Genomic DNA, 9,779 nt, shown 5'->3' with positions numbered 1-9,779 from the left:
TTGACAAGTAGTATATAACACCAATCTGAAGTGAGATGCCTAGTAGTGGACGATTGAATTAAAGTGAATAGAAAGAGAAACACAGAGGAATTGAAAGAATAATCGAATTTAAAGAGTGGAGAAGAGTGTACAAGAAGACTGATAAAAGACGTGAAAGATAATTATCCACTTAAGGAATATGAAGAAGATGAAGAGTTAATTAAAAACATGAAGTTGGTAGTAACGAATGACTAAAAATTAAAAACATTATTATTAAAGCATCAAGCATCCGCATGCAAAACCGAAGGTCCTGGGTTCAAGTCCCATGTGAGGAATGGTGAATGCGTACTGCTGAGGATTCCTATACTAGGACAAAATGGACGTCTAGTGCTTCCAGATTTTCAATGGTGGTCTAACATCAATCAATTTATGATTTCAGTTACGGTAAAGGAACAATGAATGACTGAGTGTGTGTTTGTGTGTGTGAAAAACTAGGTATTAGAGTCATGGTATGATAACATCTTGACTCAACACTTTTGAACAATTAGCTCACGTTTGAAATGATGAACATCTGCCGCTTCTACGGCGTAATCATTTATAAGATATTGCTGTCAGGTTGTTAGATTTGTAATTCAAGCTAACCATTATGAAGAACGGTTTGAACGTTTCTGCCTGTCAAACGTAAATCTCAACCTGATTTTAACTTGACAAAATGACACTATGATCCTATATATATATACCTAATAATCAAATGTTGGTAAAAATGATTGTATAAGGTCAACCTAATATGTTCCACCTGTCCATTTAATTAATACTCCTATTATCACGGTTGTCAATAATCGACATAAAGAAAGTTCATTAGGTTGGAAACATCCCTCCAAATATACCATCCCTAAGCTTTCTAAGCAAAGATGGATAGTGGCTGGCAGTAGAATCCAGGATGCGCATTTTGTTCTATTTGGATGTTCACTCTGAGACTCCAAACTAGTATCGTTCACTTCAAATGCCATCGCGTTATCCACTTATCTACTGAATCCTGATAGCCACTTGCTTGTGCAATGAGGTAAAGTTTAAATTCACTTGGTATTGTTTTAGTTGAATCTTCCCATTGATGTTCAGCACTGCAAATGACCAGTTTCATATTGGCATATGTACATGCTGTGTATCTGTGTTTTTCATGCTTGGGAATTAAAGCAATATCGAGGCAACCCGTACACGGTGCACATATACTAATAAGAGACTGGTCAATTGCAGTGCTAAACATCAATGAGAAGTTTCAAGCAAACAAAAATATCAAGTGAATTCATCACAATACAACATGAAAAGGGTAATAAGAAAGTTTCAAGAATTACAGTATTTATTGAAAGTAACCTCTTCATTAAACGTTACGAAAACTACTCTTTTGATTGGTTGTGGGGCAAAGGGGTAAAGGGCAAATGGGATATATTTCACATCATTATGTATCATTCCACCTTTCAATGCTCATCTTTATTACTGTGTATCTTTTCGATTTTCATCTTTTTGATAATCACACTTATTATTGCGCTCCCTTTTTCGTTTACCCTCTCGATAATTGACTTTTCGCTTGTGCAATATAAAAATGCTTGACAGCCATATAGATGAATGAATGAAATATTATCAAGCAGTCAAAAGGTTCTATCTTAAATCCGGTTAATCTGTCGTCAAAATGTAGGATTACCAGATTAATTTGCTGTTGATAACCGATGGTTATAATTAAGGGTCATTGCTGATTTACTTGTTATACAAAATCTACATAGAAAACATCGACCATTTGATGTGTTTAACATTGCTATTTCTATGCAATAATGACAGAAAAAGAATTACTCATTTTCACTTTAAAACGTTCTGAGTACTATCTTCACTTCTAATTTCTGAACTTCACGCTAACACTTTAATATCATTTATTCGACTCTGATTGGTTCAAGAGGTATTTCCTGGATTTCTACTGATAAGCAGTGACCAGTGAAGATCATCCGGGTCAGTTGTGAGATAGTAACTCACTGAAGACATTGGTGGGTGTGTCGCTCAATTTCGTGGATTAGTTGAAGTCATTGGTCTAATGGTTAAGCGCTCACGCGCGAGACTGATAGGTCTTGTGTTTGAATCTCGAGAATCGGGATAGTGGTTGCACATCGCTGAAGAGTCCCACAATAGGACGAGACGGCCGTCCAGTGCTTCCATGTTTTCCATGTTGGTCTAACTTCAATTAATTCATGATCTCAATTATTAAAATTACTACAATCTTCACAAAACCCCTTCTGATACTCTGAATTTTATTTATATAAAGCTACGTTGACATACTTATTAAGAAAAATTAATCAAACAAAATAATAACTGAATTATTTATAAGTAAATATGGATAGTGGCTAGCAATGGAATCCAGTTTAACGCGTGTTTCTCACGCATATTTCTATTAGACTGATATTATTAGATATTAATAGTTGAATTCATGAGTTTATATATGCTAGACCACCACTGAAAACAGCCGTTTCGTGCCACTATAGGAGTCGTCAGTAGTACTCGACTACGATCCCACAGGAGTGATTCGAACCCAGGAACTTCGGTCTCTCGCATGAACGCTTAACCTCAACCAATCCACAAAATTGCGCAACCGTCTTTCGTTTTACTTAGATACCTGTCTCTATCTGACATAGATTAACTCAACTGGTCACGGCTTCTCCCTAGAACTCCGACAATTCCATCACGAAACAAGTCATTGATGAGCACATTTCCATTCGTTTAGTAAGTGAGTGTTGCATGTTGAAGTGTATTATTTTTATCAAGAACTTTATTACAAAGCCGTAAGTTTCGTTATATTTATGATTATTTTATCCAACATATCTAGTTGCTCTGAGAAATAACCGGAATCGTTTGAAATGGTACATTTATGTCAATAGTATATTCAGTGGTTAATGGTTATACTGAATCATCCACCAAATTAATAAGAAAATGACTAAAAGTAGGAAATAAAACAGATACCATCAGTACCAGCCTACTGTGGAAGAGAAAGTAAACTAACTTCCATTTGAAAAGGATATAAGGAAAACATTTTGAAAGTAGATAAGACATTCATTGCAGAAATTATCAAACTGTATCACTAGGCAAGTGATAACTTGGAATCCTGAATGGAAACAAAAAGAAGGATGGCCAATAGACATTCTGCGTCGAGAATTGGAAGCAGACAACGAAAGGATGAATAAGAACTGGGAACAAGTGTAAAGGATTGTGGAGGATAGAGTTGTATGGTGAATACTCATGAGCAACCTGTGTTCCTCCATGAGTAGTAACAAGCGTATGTAAGTAAAGTAAATAAATAAAAGACTTTTATTTTTAAACATTTAATGCATTACAGATAATCACAACCTACATTATTTAAGAAATTATAGATCAAATAACAAAATACCATATGATCATTCTATTAATATAACATGAGATTAAATCACGTAGAATTAGTTTTATCACAATGATATAAAGGTGATAGTTAATTTCATTGTATATAAATATGTATGTCCATATGATCGGAATGATAAATGAGAAGAAGAAAAAGACAAAAGGTTAATCAAATATAACCTCATTCTTATCAAACAATAAATCAATAAAAATCAACCATCCAATCAATTAGTTAGTTAAAAAAAATACCTTTTTTTCATTAATTATTTAACAATGCTGATTGATCAAAATTAGACATAAAGATCGTTGGATATCAGATCGGTCAATAGTCTAGTGGTTAAACATCCATGAACGAGATAGATAGAGTCTGGGTTCGAATCCCGCGTGTGGGATTCATCGATATATATTGTTAAAGAGTTTCATACTAGGATAAAACGATCGCTTAGTAATTCTAGGTTTTCAATGATAGTCTAGTATATATTGACTTATGAATTCAACGATTAGATTATCAACGTTTAGTTAGATTCTGACTTGTCATAAAACACCTTGCAGTACAAAGAACTTTCAGGAATAGAAATGCTATCAATAATTAACATATATAATCTTACAATCATTAAAGATCAAGAAATCTTAGTTTCTTAAATTCATAATGTCCTCCCGACTACCTCTAATTGTATTACAATATTTAAAACATATTAAATATAATGTTGAGTCACATGGACTAGTGACCGCACTGTAACCACATTCCGACCAGCATTTATTACTTACTTACTTATGCCTATTACATCTGACGGAGGAACACAAGTCGCTCAGGAGTATTCGCCATACAACTCTATCCTCCACAATCCTTTACACTTGTTCCCAGTTCTTATTCATCCTTTTCTTGTCTGCTTCCAATTCTCGACACAGAGTGTCCATTGGCCATCCTTCTTTTTGTTTCCATTCAGGATTCCAAGTTATCACTTGCCTAGTGATACAGTTTGATAATTTCTGCAAACTTTGTACCAACTATTTCCAACGTCTTTTCCTAATTTCCTCTTCAAATGGAAGTTGGTTTGCCTTCTCTTTCACAGTAGGCTGGTGATGATTTCATCCGTTCAACCGATATTGAGTATCTCACGTAGACAATTGTTTATAAATACTTGTACATTGTTGATGATGGTTGTAGTAGTTCTCCAAGTTTCAGCTCCCTACAATATAACTAGCTGTGTTGACGTTCGTATTGAAGATTTTGACTTTGATATTGGCTTGAAGACAGTTGTTTTGAATTCCATATGTTGTTCAATTGTAGGGATGCTGTCCTCGCTTTGTCAATCCTCACTTTTACATCTACATCATATCCTCCATGTTCATCGATGATACTGTCCTGATACGTGAATGTTTCCACCTGTTCCAGAATTTCTCCATCAAGTATGATTGTATTGGTGTTCTCCGTGTTGTATTTGAGGATCTTGTTATTTTACCTGGTGTATGCTTAGACCTACTGATGCAGAGGCTGCTTGTAGCTCTTCTAGAGTTACTGCCGGTCCCAAGCCCGGGAAAAGGAGGAGGGTTACGCATGGGGTCGGCAACCCCATCCCGTAGAAAAACATCTTACTAAAAATAACGCCAACCAGAGCATTTTACAGGGTTATTATTGGTAACTGCTCACTGATCAACTAATGTAAATATCTACCTAGTCAGTAAGAAATATTTTATAGTTAGACTTTGAAGAAAACACTAAAACCTATGACTAAAATGAAACAAACTTTAAATAGGATGAAATACACTTTTTTCGTTTCTGTTTGTCCTAAACCACCATCTACCAGATGGACATCAACCCCACTGTATGTCTATCCAAACATCTAGTTTATCACTTATTAATAAAGACTGTTGTTGAATCGTTCTTTTGAAAACATTCGATTTTCTTCACTTGATATTGTTTACTTGAATCTTCCCATTGATGTTTAGCACTTCAGTTGATCAGTCTCTCATATTGGCATATATACATACTGTGCGTATTACCAAGATATCGTCTCAGTTCACAAGCATTCTAAGCAAAGATGGATAGTGGCTAGAATTGGAATCCAGTTTGACGCATGTTTCGTCCCATTTGGGTCTCGTCAGCTGGATTTCAATACGAGGCTGATCAATTACAGTCCTAAAAGCCAATGGGAAAATTCAATTAAACAATACTGATTGAATTTAAACTTCACCCATTCCATAAAAAGGAAATCCCAATCTGTACATAAGTAGGTTATTTATAAAGTGAAAGTGCATAACAGGATCATAACTAATTAATCGTAAGTTATGAAAGACAACATTTAGTTCAACAGCCAATAACTCAAATGTAATCTAGCATTTAGGGCAATATAAAAATGTCGTAAACTAAATACTTATTAAATACCCAACAGAAATATATCTCATAATCCATTGTATAATATTCCCTACAGTTTCAACTTTTGTCAATTACTCAAACATCTCTAACATCTTTATCAATAATGAAGACACTCTGTAAGTACGGATGTATTTAGCAGATAATATGTGAAAACTAGAATGACACTCGTGTTGTTAATTCAAGTGTTTTAATAGTTGAATTCATGAGTCGATGTAAGCTAGATCACCAATGGTAAACCTGGAAGCACTGAATGGCTGTTTCGTCTTAGCATACATCGATTCATGAATTCAACTATTAAAATTACTACAATCTCCACAAAATACCCCATTCTAATCATAATCATCATGTGTTCACCAGTAACTGGTTTCAAGATGATTTCTTGAAGTGGAATTCAGTTCGTATTTGGTAGAAACACGTATCTACCTCAGACAGTGGATAAATGGATCGATGGGAGTTAGACAATAACACTGTTGAATGTAGGCTCAGCAATCTAGAGATTAATCGTTCATGTTCGAGACCGAAGCTCCTTGGTTCGAATCCCACGTGCAAGATCGTGGATGCGTACCTCTGAGGATTCCCATACTAGAACGAAACAGCCATCCAATGCTTCCATGTTTCTAATGGTGGTCTACCTTAGATTACTACAATATTCACAAACCTCATTCTGATCATAATTCGAATGTTGACCATCATCTCAAAATACTATCAACATGTATATACAGATAACATAAATAACATCTGTCTACCCAGTTAGTCCATATGCCAACAGGCACTGATTACATTCATTGTGAATTAATACATTAAACTAATGAAATTATGAATGATTCAATGGTTCATATATATATTAATCAATGCACTATATGCTTCGACCAAACTATACGACCTCATTAGAAATTTTTATTGAAAACAAATAAATTTTTGTTTAAAAATGATCTCAACTGAAATAAGAAAGTTGATAAATCGGTAAGATATACATAGATATTGAAAATCTTTAACTTGTTAACTTTTGAATTATTTTTTCAATGGGATACAGTGAACAGATAGGATACAGCTGGACGACCTAGACATCTCAGGTGGTCTGGCTCTTCTATCGTACACGCGACAACAAATGTAGGAGAAGAAAACCAGTGTAGCAGCAGCTTCAGCAGCAGTAGATCTCAACATACACAAAGGGAAAAGCAAGATTCTCAGATACAATACAGCATGCATCAATCCAGTCACAGCTGACGGAGAACATTTGGAAGATGTGAAAACCTTTACAACATATATGAGATGCATAACTGATGAACACGGTGGATCTGATGAAGACGTGAAGGGACGAATCGGTAAAGCAAGAGCAGTATATCTATAACTGAAGAACATCCGGAAATCAAAACAATTGTCAACCAACACCAAGGTCAGAATTCTCAATAGAAATATCAAGACAGTTCTGCTGTATGGGGAGAACCACGAAAGTCATCATGCAGAAGATACAGGTGTTTAATAACAGTTGTCTAAGCGAAATACTTCGGATCCGTTGGCCAGACAATATCAGCAGCAACGTACTATGGGAAAGAACAAAGCAGATTTTATCGGAGGAAGAATACAGGAAGAAGCTCTGGAGTTGGGTAGGACAGACATTGAGAAAATCGCTCAAACCCTCACTTGGAATCCTCAAGGTCAAAGAAGAGGAAGACCAAAGAACACATTATGCCAAGAAACGGAGACAGACATCAGGAAAATTAACAACAATTGGATAGAACTAGAAAGGAAGGCCGAAAACATAGTGGGCTGCGAGTAACAGATGTAAGTAAGTAGGTTTAACTTGTTAAACTAAAGGTTTGTGAAGATTTCACTCATTTCAAAACTATTTCATATGGATGTAAAATCAATTTCTAATACTTATTGACTGGTCAGTGTTTTCTTTTTTCAGCAAGGTTGTTTTCTACAGGATAGGGTGGACGATCCCACACCCAACCCACCTTGTTTACCTAGTCTTGAGACCGACAGTCGCCCTAGACGAGCTACAGGTAGAGTTACCTATAAACTAAGTTATATCACAGTTATATAATATACCCTTGTGGGTCAGGGTAATTTTACATTGGTTTTCAGGAGAACCAGACACAATCCAGTTTTTCACGTGACAACCCAAACAGTACAGCTCAATCCCGTTTAACAGGAAAGTCAGACACCACCCAGGCTTAGATTTTATAATCGAATTAGCTTATAGCTTATACTTCATACAACACACATATAGGGTAGTAAGCGAAATGGCCAAACCTGAAGCTTTAGGGCTTAAATAACGCTTAAAATTCATTGTCTGGTGTCGGAATACTATAACTATACCACCAAGATCATTTTTATCACATATGCGAAATTTTCATTTTTCCGACTTTTCAGATCCCGAGTTAGGTGTGGTAGTATCCCTACTTATGAACTAAGTCAATTTAAAACATCATTAAAGCTACTATATATGAAACATTTTGTAAGTTTACAAAAAATTATTGATAACTTTAGCATCTTCTCCTTAATTCTCTATACAATGTTTTCATCTATTACTATATTCAGCAACTTTAAATTAACGTTTATCTATAAGAGAGATTTTATTGTATCAATTAGATTCATATTTTATTAGAATCATACAGTGCTTGCTAATTACTAATTTGGATAAGTGATCATATGATCAATGTTACAGAAAAGAATACTGTTGAGTTTACTCTGTTTAGTTAGGATCATCATATTTCAATTTTGTGCAAGTATGCTATACTTTACAATACATAAGTTCCATATTAATAGTTAAATTCATGAGTCGATGTAAGCTAGACAAACATTGGAAACATGGAAGCGTTGAACTCCTCAGCAGTGTGTTTACAAGCTCCCGCATGTGGGATTCAAGTCCAAGACATTTAGTCTCACTCACGAATGCTTAACCTTTAGACCACTGAACCCACATCCAATCGTGTTAATGCCTAACTTCCATAGATTCATGAGTGGTTGTGCGACCATACACCCATTGTTTGAGGTAGATACCTGTCTCTACCCTATACAAATAGGACTCAAATGGTTATACCTTTTTATCATCATTATCATCATCATCATTATAGTCAAGATTGCGAACGCGAACTGCTGAGGATTCATATACTAAGACGAAACGGCTTTCTAATGCTTCCCGGTTATAAATGGTGGTGTAGCTTACATCGACACATGAATTCAACTATTAAATTACCACAATATCTACAAAAAACCCCATTCTAACCATAATATCTTCTATCGCTGTCATTTTCCACTCCTTTACTATTAACTGACACATCCTTTTGTTACCATACACCAATAGCTTTGTTTTAAACGTTTAGATTCTATGATATTGATCTTTCTTATAATTGACTGATTTTCACTTAATATGTATGACCTAAACGGCCATAAAATTTAATTAGGATTAATTTAGTTCTTCAAAGTTTATAGATTTCTTGATTCAGTTGTTTCATTTAATTTGGCTTATCGTCATCCGCCATTTTTTATTATTTTTCCGGATTATGTTGGATCCCTCAGGCAGTAGGCAGTTCCCTGACCAAAGGTTATTAATTTATTTCTACTGTAACTATTCTTTTTTTATTTTGTATACTACTGCATTTTCATACCAAAGCTTCACTGCTATGGGATTAGATATAGCCAAATGTATTCAGCTTGTAAAAATTACTCCGTTTAAAATATATGAAAGCAAAAGGATAGAATGGGAATGAGTTTGAGGAATTCTTCAAGAAATCTCGTAATTTCAAAACATTTTTTCAACTGATCAACAAAGAATGGGTATAAACCAAAAGTACTTCTCAACATAAGTGATCAAATCTGTTGAAGTTTGGTGATTTACCGTCTACTCACAGGATTACTGCTGTTTATGATATTGAAAGGATGAAAAGCGAATGTCCGGTGCTTTAATAGGTTTGGTGGAAACAAAGGAGTCACCTAGATGAGTTGGAAAACTTGAATTACAAAACAATGGTGCAAATGAGCTCCAGGATCCTGAGGAAACAAA

At 35.0% G+C, this 9,779-nt stretch overlaps 1 protein-coding gene across 1 annotated transcript in view; it reads right to left on the bottom strand.

Annotated features, from left to right (window-relative positions):
• Nucleotides 1–4,721: 4,721 nt before the first annotated feature.
• RPS6KB2 (Ribosomal protein S6 kinase beta-2) overlaps nucleotides 4,722–9,779 on the bottom strand; it is a 36,581-nt gene continuing 31,523 nt past the window's right edge. Inside the window, exon 13 of the mRNA XM_051215364.1 lies at nucleotides 4,722–5,530. The gene's annotated coding sequence lies outside the window, so the exon portion shown is untranslated. The remainder of the gene's footprint in view (nucleotides 5,531–9,779) is intronic.

Source organism: Schistosoma haematobium, chromosome 2, assembly GCF_000699445.3.
Source record: "Schistosoma haematobium chromosome 2, whole genome shotgun sequence".
Classification (NCBI taxonomy): domain Eukaryota; kingdom Metazoa; phylum Platyhelminthes; class Trematoda; order Strigeidida; family Schistosomatidae; genus Schistosoma; species Schistosoma haematobium.
The sequence above is the reverse complement of the archived record's forward strand: the minus strand, read 5'-3'. Positions and strand labels throughout refer to the sequence as shown.